This window comes from Sorex fumeus, unplaced genomic scaffold (assembly GCF_029834395.1).
Source record: "Sorex fumeus unplaced genomic scaffold, SorFum_2.1 ptg000025l, whole genome shotgun sequence".
Classification (NCBI taxonomy): Eukaryota; Metazoa; Chordata; class Mammalia; order Eulipotyphla; family Soricidae; genus Sorex; species Sorex fumeus.
The window spans coordinates 729,804-740,000 of NW_026606082.1; the positions used below are offsets into that span (position 1 = coordinate 729,804).

Consider the following 10,197-nt stretch of genomic DNA (forward strand, 5'->3'; position numbering starts at 1 on the left):
GCCTATATGCCGCACTGACACTCCGGCCCTTGCCCTTCTGTTTTTGGGTAACATTTCTGCCATTGTCTGTGGGATGACACTGCTTTGTCCTTTCTCCCTTTCTCCACAAGGAACTTAGGTTTATCAGGTCACACCCATCACAGTGCTCCCAAGTCACTCCCATTCCTTCCTTTATCTGTAACCACTTCTCTGCGCTCTCTTCCCCAACCAGTTAATCAGCTTTTCCCCCTAATCAGAATCTGTTAATTTGTAAGGTCAGATCCTTCTGGAACATCGAACTTGTATTGTAAGTTAATACTGCCTTTCTCCTCTCCTTCTGTCTTTTGAATAGTTTAAAGCAAAGCCCTTTTTGTATACATACAGGAAGACCGGTAACATTATGCTTTGTAACTTAGGATTTGATTGGCTTTGAATATTATTCACTCCCGGGCATCTGCTTTCTGGACTTAAGCCTCAGTTGCCCTTAGTTCCTAACACCCCAAAAGCAGGGTCCCGACGAGGGACTGAACGGACCCAGGGCAAGCGGTGAACTACCCTGGCATCGAAATGGGCCAGGCCAAAGTGCCACGATTCAGTTAAGAGTTTGATCATAGAAAAATGCTGTCATGATCCAAAGGTAACGACGAGACTAGGACCCTGCTAGGGATAGGAAAGACTATCTGGCCTGAGCACTGTAGTCTGAGATTGAGATGGCCCTAGGAGAGCAATTCTATAAGTTTAAGGTATTTCTTACTGTATCCATACAAAATGATTTATATTATGTATGCTTATATGTGTGTTGGACGAGGAGAGGAGAAACACACCCGTGGGATTCCGCTCTAGGGTGGGTCGTCCTGCTGAGAGCGTATCTGTCCTAGAAGCGACTTTCCCCGAGGGAGAGAACTTGACTCCTATTGATTGTGACCATACCTATGTGTGATTGTTACCCTGTTACCCCAACCCCTCATACTTTGAGATTTCACTGTACTGTAAGAGTGGGCTGAGGGATCAGGATGGAGACTCCAGAGCAAGAGGATAAAGGGAATCGGGACCAGTATCCAGATTCCAGAGTCAGAAGGAGGATGAAGGGGGATCGGGAAGGAGAATGAAGTAGCACTGTGCTCGCTTCGGCAGCACATATACCAAAATTGGAACGACACAGAGAAGACTAGCACGGTCCCTGTGCAAGGATGACGCGCAAATTCGTGAAGCGTTTCATATTTTTTAAAGAAACTTTGGTACATCTACACAATGGAGTAGTACGTAGCAGTTAGAAAGAGATGAAGTTGTGAAATTTGCATACAAGTGTTACTACTTGGAAAGTATCATGTTAAGTGAAATGAGTCAGAAAGAGAGGGGCAGACATAGAAAGATCGCATTCATCTGGGGAACATAAAGTAACAAAATAGGAGACTAACACCCAAGTAAGTAAAGTAAAGTAAAGGCCCTCCCGTTGATCGTCGATTTGCTCGAGCGGGCCCAGTAACGTCTCCATTGGAGACTTTGTTGTTACTGTGTCTGGCATATCGAATACTCTCGGTAGCTTGCCGGGCTCTCCGAGAGGGGCGGAGGAATCGAACTCGGGTCGGCCATGTTGGCTGCGTGCAAGGCAGACGCCCTACCCGCTGTGCTATCGCTCCAGCCCGGAGCGATAGCACACCCAAGAATAGACGAGATAAGTATCAGGAGGTTTTCTCCATGGCTTGGGGGCCAGCCACACATGCGAGGGGGAAAGGCAGCTCAGATAGAGAAGGGAGCACTAAATAAAGGCCGTTAGGAGGATCCGCCCAAGATGGGAGAAGCATGCTGAAAGTAGACTATAGACCAAACATGATTGCCACTCAATGCCTCTCTTGCAAACCACAGCACCCAAAAGGAGAGAGAGAACAAAAGGGAATGCCCTGCCACAGAGGCAGGGTGGGATGGGGGGGTTGGGATGTGGGAGGGATACTGGGATCCATGGTGGTGGAAAATGGGCACCGATGGAGGGATGGGCATTTGATCATTGTATAATTGAAACCCAAGCACAAAACTTTATAAGTCTACAACTATACCTCATGGTGTTTCACTAATAAAAATTAAAAAAGAAAAGAAAAGAAATAGGAGAGAGAGAACAAAAGGGAATGCCCTGCCCCAGAGGCAGGATGGGATGGGGGGGGGGGGTGCGGATAGATGGTGGGGAGGGATACTGGGACCCATGGTGGTGGAAAATGGGCACTGGTGGAGGGATGGGTACTTGATCATTGTATAATTGAAACCCAAGCACAAAAATTTGAAAGTCTACAACTGTACCTCATGGTGCTTCACCAATAAAAATTTTTAAAAAAAGAATGAAGTAGCATGGGGGAGGCAGAGGACAGAGAAGGAACGAATGGAGAGAGGATTGGAATAAACTGCAACTAAGACCAACCAGCCTGGCCCTCGTTCCTTCCTTCACCTACCCATCGCCATCAACCTCCCCTGGGTGGGGGAAACGGTGTGATACTACTGAACGCTGGTGGCAGGAGAGATAGACGGCCGCCTCCACCGCCGTCTTTTTTGAGTTTACACAATTGTCTTACATGAGGCCTCCTGGGAAAATTCTTCTCTCGGAGTCACAAGGGCATCAATATCCTCCCTCTGGACAGGAACTGAGTGTTGAAAGTAGGTAAAGGGATATACCTGATGGCATCGCAAACCATAATGCCCAAAGGAAGGGGTGGACAGAAAGACAGAGAGAGAGAAAGAGAGGGGAGGAGAGGGAGAGAGAAAGGGAGAAAGAGAGGGAGAGAGAGAGGGAGGGAGGAAGAGAGACAATTACAGAGAGAGAAAGACAGAGAGAGAGAGAGAGAGAGAGAGAGAGAGAGAGAGAGAGAGAGAAGTGCCTGCCATGGAGATGGTGTGGAGAAGGAGGGAAACAGGATATTCATTGGTGGTGGGAAATGTGCGTTGCTCAAGGGACAGGTGTGGAACATTGTATGAAAACCAACCATGAACAACTGTGTAACTGTGTCATCTGACTGTGATTCAATTAAAAATAATAACTGTTTTTTTTAAGAGCATCGTTTTCCCTAGTCACGTTTTGGGCCCCTGGTACCAGCAGCATCTTGCCTTCATTCCTGAGAACCTGCAACTGAGGCTGCCTCTATGAGCCCAGAACTTTCCCAGGGTGGTCCTGGGGATGGGCAGCCTGACCTGTGTTTCAAGTTTTTGTTTTATTTTATGGAATCGCCGTGAGATATAGTTACAAGCTTTCATGTTTGAGTCACAATCACACAACGATCAAACACCCACCCCTCCACCAGTGCACATTCCCCACCACCAATGTCCCCAGTATACCCCCCGTTCCCACCCTCCCCCTGCCTCCATGGCAGACAATATTCCCCACACTCTCTCTCTACTTTGGGGTATTATGGCTTGCAATACAGACCCTGAGAGGTTATCATGCTTGGTCCTTATCTACTTTCAGCACATTTCCCATCCCGAGCAATTCCTTCAACCATCATTTTCTTAGTGATCCCTTCTCTGTTCCAGCTGCCTTCTCCCCCTCCGCCCTCATGAGGCAGGCTTCCAGCTATGGAGCAATCTTCCTGGCCCTTGTATCTACTATCCTTGGGTGTCAGTCTCATGTTGTGTTATTTTATACTCTACAAGGGAGTGCAGTCATTCTATAACTGTCCCCCTCTTTCTAACTCATTTCACTTAGCATGATACTGTCCATGTCTATCTACTTATAAGCAAATTTCATGACTTCGTCTCCCCTAAAGGCTGCATAGTATTCCATTGTGTAGATGTACCAATGTTTCTACTGTAGATGTACCAGTCATCTATTCTTGGGCACTTATGTTGTTTCCAGATTTTGGCTATTGTAAACAGTGCTGCAATGATCATATAGGTACAGATGTCATTTCTACTGTGCTTTTTTGCACCCTCGGGATATATTCCCAGAAGTGTATTGCAGGGGCATATGGAAGCTCAACTCTGACCTTTTTCTAATGCCAGGCACAAAAAGTCAGATCAAAGTGAATTCACAATCACGATCACGATTATCCTGTTGTTCGTCGATTGCCTTGAGCAGGCACCAGAAACGTCTCCTTCGTCCCTAGTCCTGAGATTTTAAAAAGTGCCATACTCAAGGCTCTTTCAGGGTTAGGGGAATGAGACCCATCCTTGTGACAGGTATTTGGCATATTGGGTACGCCACAGGGAGTTTGCCAGACTCTGCCATGTGGGCAGGCTACATTCGGTAGCCTGCCAGGTTGTCCAAAGTAAGAATGAGAAAATAAGATGTCGTGCAGCCACTTTGTGGCTGCATGCTCCCGGGAGCTGGATTTTATAGTCTCTTGGTGTTGGCCTTTGATGGGATTACATGGTGCTGGGGGGCCAGGTGGTGGGTGTGACCCCCGCCTACTGGAATTTGGAGGATCTGGGTTGAGGATGCTCAGCCCCCATCCGAGTAGGCTTGGAGATCTCAGCCCTGGGACCCGCATGCCTTTGTTCCTCTGCCAGTACCTTCATGTGTGCGGAGAGTGGTCTCAGCATGGTGGTGGCTGGTTCTGGAGGTCTTCAGCTGCCAGAACTCTGCTCAGGGCACAGAGGGAAACTCAACCCGCCCCCCTCCAAGGGGTCCCAGCAAGGACAGCCAGGCGCGGGGGCAGGAGACTCTGCCAAAGTGGACTAAAGACCTCAATTTCAGACATGAATCTATAAGGTACACAGAGGAAAATGTAGGCATAACCCTCCATGACATTGAAACTAAAAGCATCTTTAGGGATGAAACACCCTGACCAAGCAAGTGGAAACGAACATAAACAAATGGGACCACATCGAACTAAGAGGCTTCTGCACTTCAAAAGAAACCGTGACCCAAATACAGAGAGAGCCCATGTAATGGGAAAGAATATTTACCCAATACGCATCTGATGGGGCTGGAGCGATAGCACAGTGGGTAGGGCCTGTGCCTTGCATGCGGCCATCTGCTGACCCAGGTTCGATTCCTCCGCCCCTCTCAGAGAGCCCGGCAAGCTACCGAGAGTATCTTGCCACACGGCAAAGCCTAGCAAACCACCTGCGATGTATTCAATATGCCAAACACAGTAACAAGTGTCACAATGGAGATGTTACTGGGCCCGCTTGAGCAAATTAATGAACAATGGGAGGACAGTGACAGTGACCGTGACCCATCTGATAAGGGATTAAATGCAGGATTAAAAAAAAAGACACAAAAAACCTCCAACCCCATCAAAAAATGGGGAGAAGAAAAGAACAGAAGCTTCCTCAAGAAATACAAATGGCCAAAAGGCATGTGAAAAAAAGCTCCAGTCACTAATCATCAGGGAGATGCAAATCAAAACAGCAATGAGATATCTCACACCACAGAGACTGGCACACATTCAAAAGAACAAAAGCAACCAGTGCTGGTGTGGATGTGTGGGAAAAGGGACACTCTTCCACTGCTGGTGGGAATGTTTCAAGTTTTTGATGCCTTTCGTTCTCTTGTCTCATGCCGTGACCAGGAGGCCACGCTGTCCATGGTGGGGATTCAAGGCTTTCTCCCTGGGGTCTTTGAGAAGTCCCCAAGATGAGATTTTTTCTTGGCTTTCTGGGTCACACCCGGCGATGCACAGGGGTTCCTCCTGGCTCTGCACTCAGGAGTTACTCCTGGTGGTGCTCAGGGGACCATATGGGATGCTGGGAATCGAACCCGGGTTGGCCGCATGCAAGGCAAACGCCCTACCTGCTGTGCTATCTCTCCAGTCCCCAAGATGAGATTTTGACGGATGCTTCTTTTGTGGGTAAGGAGGCAAGGGTGGGCTGTGTGACTAGTTCAGGGCCTAGTTCTGGCCCAGTGCTCAGGAGTGACCTCTAGGGGTGCTCAGTAGTTCCCGTGCACTGGGTTTCCGTCAGAATCCCTGGAGTGGGTGTGGCGGTGGAGACACTGGGCGGTGCTGCCCCGTGCCAGGGCGTGGAGGGCTGAGACGGAATTCTGCCAGTTTACCTTCTACATCCCCGGGGCTTAAGGGTCCCTGTATGTCATCATCTTAGTCCAGAAGGGCAACGGCAGGCAAAAGTGGGTTGTGAGCTGCATTGTGGGGGGGTGGGGGGCGGGGGGCAGTAGGAGAGATTAGGTAGGAAGGGCTCGGGCCAAGTACAGCTTGACTGACAAATATTCCTTTAGGAATGCTTTTTAGGGTTGCTCGGGGTTTCTCTTGGCAGTGCTTGGGGCTCCCACCTGCAAAGCGGTGACCCATTGGTCCTCTGAGCCACTGCCAGGCCCGAAATATAGCTTAGTAGCTGGGAAGACACCGCTGTTGATGAGGTGAGCGAACACCCACTTACCTGGTCATTGGTCTTTGCCACGCAACAGTGCTACAGACTGCCTGGGACACCCCCCGGGGCAGGAGAATGGGGTGGGGTGGAAGACGTGTCCTTTCCCTTTGTCCGTAATGGGCCCCTTCTTTCCAGACAGACCCACCCACCGCCCCATGAAGAAAGGAAAACATATAGGAGCTGGCGGCGATAGGACAGCAGGGCGGCACTTGCCTTGCACGCGGTTGACCCAGGTTCAATCCCCGGTGTCCCATAGGGTCCCCTGAGCCCACCAGGAGTGATCCCTGAGTGCAGAGCCAGGAGTCAGCCCTGAGCATCGCTGGGTGTGACCCAAAAACAAAATAAAAAGTGCAAAGAGTATCATGATCCCTTTGACAGACAGCAAAGCAGAGGCCGAGGCCTGGGGTCGAGCTGATCTGCCCAGTGGCACAGGACCTGTTGGCAGACAGGCCGGACCCAGCCCAGTCCTGGCCGGGTCTCTCCCTCCTCGCCGGCCACCCAGTTCTGCACTTCCATCTGCCAGGTCCGGCTTGGCTGGCGGAGGCTTCCGGAGAGTCCTGGCCCCGGCTCCAAGCCGCCTGCCTGCCGGGGATCAGGAAGGAATTCTTTCCATTGGCTCGTCACCTGCCATTTTCCACCCGGGTGGGTTCTGATCTAGCACACACAGATTCCCAAACACCCCAACATCCGGGAGCGAGCACAAGCCTCCGCCGGGCAGGGACTCTGCATCATGCCTTGTTCTCCGGGCCTGTGGGGCAGCTGCTCTGCTTAGCCCCCGAAGGAGGAGAGTGACCCCCCCAGCTCCCTGCCAGCCTGTTTCCTGCTGGCTCTGGGCCTCTTCGCCTGCAAAAACCAGTCTTGTTGCTCCTGACTCGGCTTTGCATCTCGGGGGGCCGGACCCTCTGGTCTGTCTCCCCCGGGCTCCTTGGCTCTGCCTGGGGCCAGTGTGGGGGGAGAAGGAGGAAGCTGGGCTCCCCCTTGTCTCTTCCACTGTGAGTGGACACGTGCCTTCCCTGAGACAGCAGCTCTGTCTGGTGAAGAAACGGGGGCTCAAATTATGGACTTTTATGCCACAGTGAGCACAGGACAGTTACAGATACACAGATAAATCCACAGATGCAAAGGAGGAGGTAGAGGAGGGGACAGAAGAGAGAAGGAGTGAGGAAGGAGAAAGAGGGGGAGAAGGAAGAGATGGTGGAGGAGAGGGAAGGGAGGGAGGAATAGAAGAAAGAGAAGGAGGAGGAAGAGAAGAAGGAGGCATAGAAGGAGGAGGAGTGGAGAACAGAGGACGGGAGGAGAAAGAGAAGGAGAGTGAAGAGAGAGGGAGGGAAGGAGGAGGAGTGGAAGACAGAGAAGAAAGGAAGGGGCAGGAGAAGGAGGAGGGGGAGAATGAAGAGGAGAAGGAGGAGGAGAGTGAGGAGGAGAGAGAGTGCAGGAGAAGGAAGAGAGGAAGGAGAAGAAGAAAGAGGAGAAGGAGAATAAGAAGGAGAAGAGGTAGAGAAGAAAGAGGAGTGGAGTTTAAAGAGAGGGAGGAGGAGAGGAAAGAGGAGGAGAATGAAGAGAGAGGGAGGAGGAGGAAAAGTGGACGATGGAGAAGAAAAGATGTAGAAGGAAGAGGAGAATGAAGAGGAGAAGAAGGAGGAGAATGAAGAGGAGGGGGTGGAGGATAGAGAGAGGGAGGAGGAGAAGGAAGAGGTGGAGGAGGAGGAGGAGGAGAATGAGGAGGAGAAGGAAGAGAAGGAGAAGGAAGAGGAGAGTGAGGAGGAGGAGGAAAAGGTGGAGGAGGAGGAGAATGAGGAGGAGAAGGAAAAGAAGAAGGAAGAGGAGAGTGAGGAGGAGGAGGAAGAGGAGGAGGAAGAGAGTGAAGAGGAGGAGGAGAGAGAGAGGGAGGAGGAGGAGGAGCTGGAGGAGAAGCCAGATACCAGGACAAGATTCCTTTGGCCTGATGGCGAATGAGGGTCAGCGCCGTGGCGGGCATTTGGAAAGGGAAAGAGAGCCCCTTCCCTCAGGGAGCACATCCTGATCTGAATCGTTGAGTCCAGCCAGTTCACAAAGGCAAACATTCCATCAGACCGTATGTTCATGATTTTGTGCCTATTCTGTAAAATACACCTTGATTTTTTTAAAATCAGAAACAGGAAACAAATGAGAAGCCCTGTCCTTAGCCCTGCTCCCCAGCTGCCGGGGGACCCCACTGCCAGCATCTCCAGCCTCACTAGAGTGGCCAGGGCAGGGCCAAGGCCAGGCCGAGCCTCCGGCTGCCCCTGCCCGTGCAGATGAGCCGCGGCACATGACTGTGAGTTATGATGAAGAATTTTCCCTGCGCCTCCAAGTGTTTTACCAGCTCATCCATCACCGTGTCGGGGCAGTCGTCACGGCGACAGCAGCAGCAAAGCAACAGCTCGTACCCAAACAGCCTGAATAATTCAGCACCTGTGACAGCCTCTGGACAGACGCAGGGGCTGGTATTTATTCCTTTCTCAGGCCAGTCTCTTCCCATGGGCCCACAGGCTCCAAAAGTGGGACTGGGGCTTCCAAGCACCCACAGAGGACACGCTACGGCCATAGAGACTGGGGTGTCCCACCCCAAGGTCTGGAGCTGGGTGGGGACCCACGGCGGGAGCACTGCCAAACAGGGACTTCGGAGCAGGGAGGAAAGAGCTGGCTCTGGGCCAGGGTTGGGGCTCAGGGGCAAAGCTCCTGACCTGCAGGTGGAGGAGCTGGGTTGGATCCTTGGCGTGTAGCAACAATAAGTGAAAGCAGGGCAGAAGAGAGGGAAGGGGAGGAGAGGGGAGGGGGAGAGGGGAATGGAAGGGAAGGGGAGAGGAGGGAAGGGGAGCGGTGGGGAAGGTTTAGATAAGATCTCGGTCCCGGTCCTCCCGTTGTTCATCGATTTGCTCGAGCGGGCCCAGTAACGTCTCCATTGGAGACTTTGTTGTTACTGTGTCTGGCATATTGAATACGTCACGGGGAGCTTGCCAGGCTCTGCCGTGCGGGCGAGATACTCTCGGCAGCTTGCTGGGCTCTCCGAGAGGGGCGGAGGAATCGAACTCGGGTCAGCCATGTTGGCCACGTGTAAGGCAAACGCCCTAGAGGAGGGAATAGAAGAGAAGGGAAGGGAGGGGAGGATAGGGGAGTGAAAGAGAAGGGGAGAAGAGGGAAGGAGAGAGGAGGGAAGGGAAGGGAAATGAAGGGGAAAGGATGAGGAGGGGAGAGAAAGAAGGGAAGAGAAGAAAAGGAGAGGAGAGAGAGATGAGAGGAGATGAGAGGAGAGGACGAAAGGAAGAAAGGAAAGGGGAAGGGAAGGGAGGAAGGAAGGAAGGAGGGAGGGAGGAAGGAAGGAAGGAAGGAAGGAAGGAAGGAAGGAAGGAAGGTAGGAAGGAGGGAGGGAGGGAGAGAGGGAGGGAGGGAGGGAAGGAGGGAGAGAAGGAGAGAGGGAAGGAGGAAGGAAGGAAGGAAGGAAGGAAGGAAGGAAGGAAGGAGGGAGGGAGGGAGGGAGGGAAGGAGAGAGGGAAGGAGGAAACAAAGGGGAGGGAAGGAAGGAAGGGGAAGGAAAAAGGAAGGAAGGAAGGAAGGAAGGAAGGAAGGAAGGAAGGAAGGAAGGAAGGAAGGAAGGAAGACAGGCAGCCCACCCACTCAGGAGTTGCCACGTCCAGAGACCATCCTTCATAGAAAAGCATGCGCCCTGAGGAGGCTTCCACTCCTGGTGACAGCTCCCTGGAAGGGCGCAGGCCCTATGCTCCCCCTGAATCCCCCCACCAACAGAACAGCCTCCTGGAATCTCTTGCTGCTGGGTCGGGGTGCAGATGCTTTCACAAAGCAGCATTCCATGAGGTTCCGGAGGCAAAGGCACGGGACTGGGAACTCACAGAGAGCACTCAGCCTCACAGAGACAGACTGAAGGTCCGG

At 52.1% G+C, this 10,197-nt stretch overlaps 1 non-coding gene across 1 annotated transcript; it reads left to right on the forward strand.

The window, feature by feature from the left end:
* The first annotated feature begins 1,097 nt into the window (after nt 1–1,097).
* Nucleotides 1,098–1,204, forward strand: LOC130023930 (U6 spliceosomal RNA). The gene has a single exon (XR_008792542.1). It is a non-coding gene; the product is annotated as a U6 spliceosomal RNA (small nuclear RNA).
* The last annotated feature ends 8,993 nt before the right edge of the window (nt 1,205–10,197 follow it).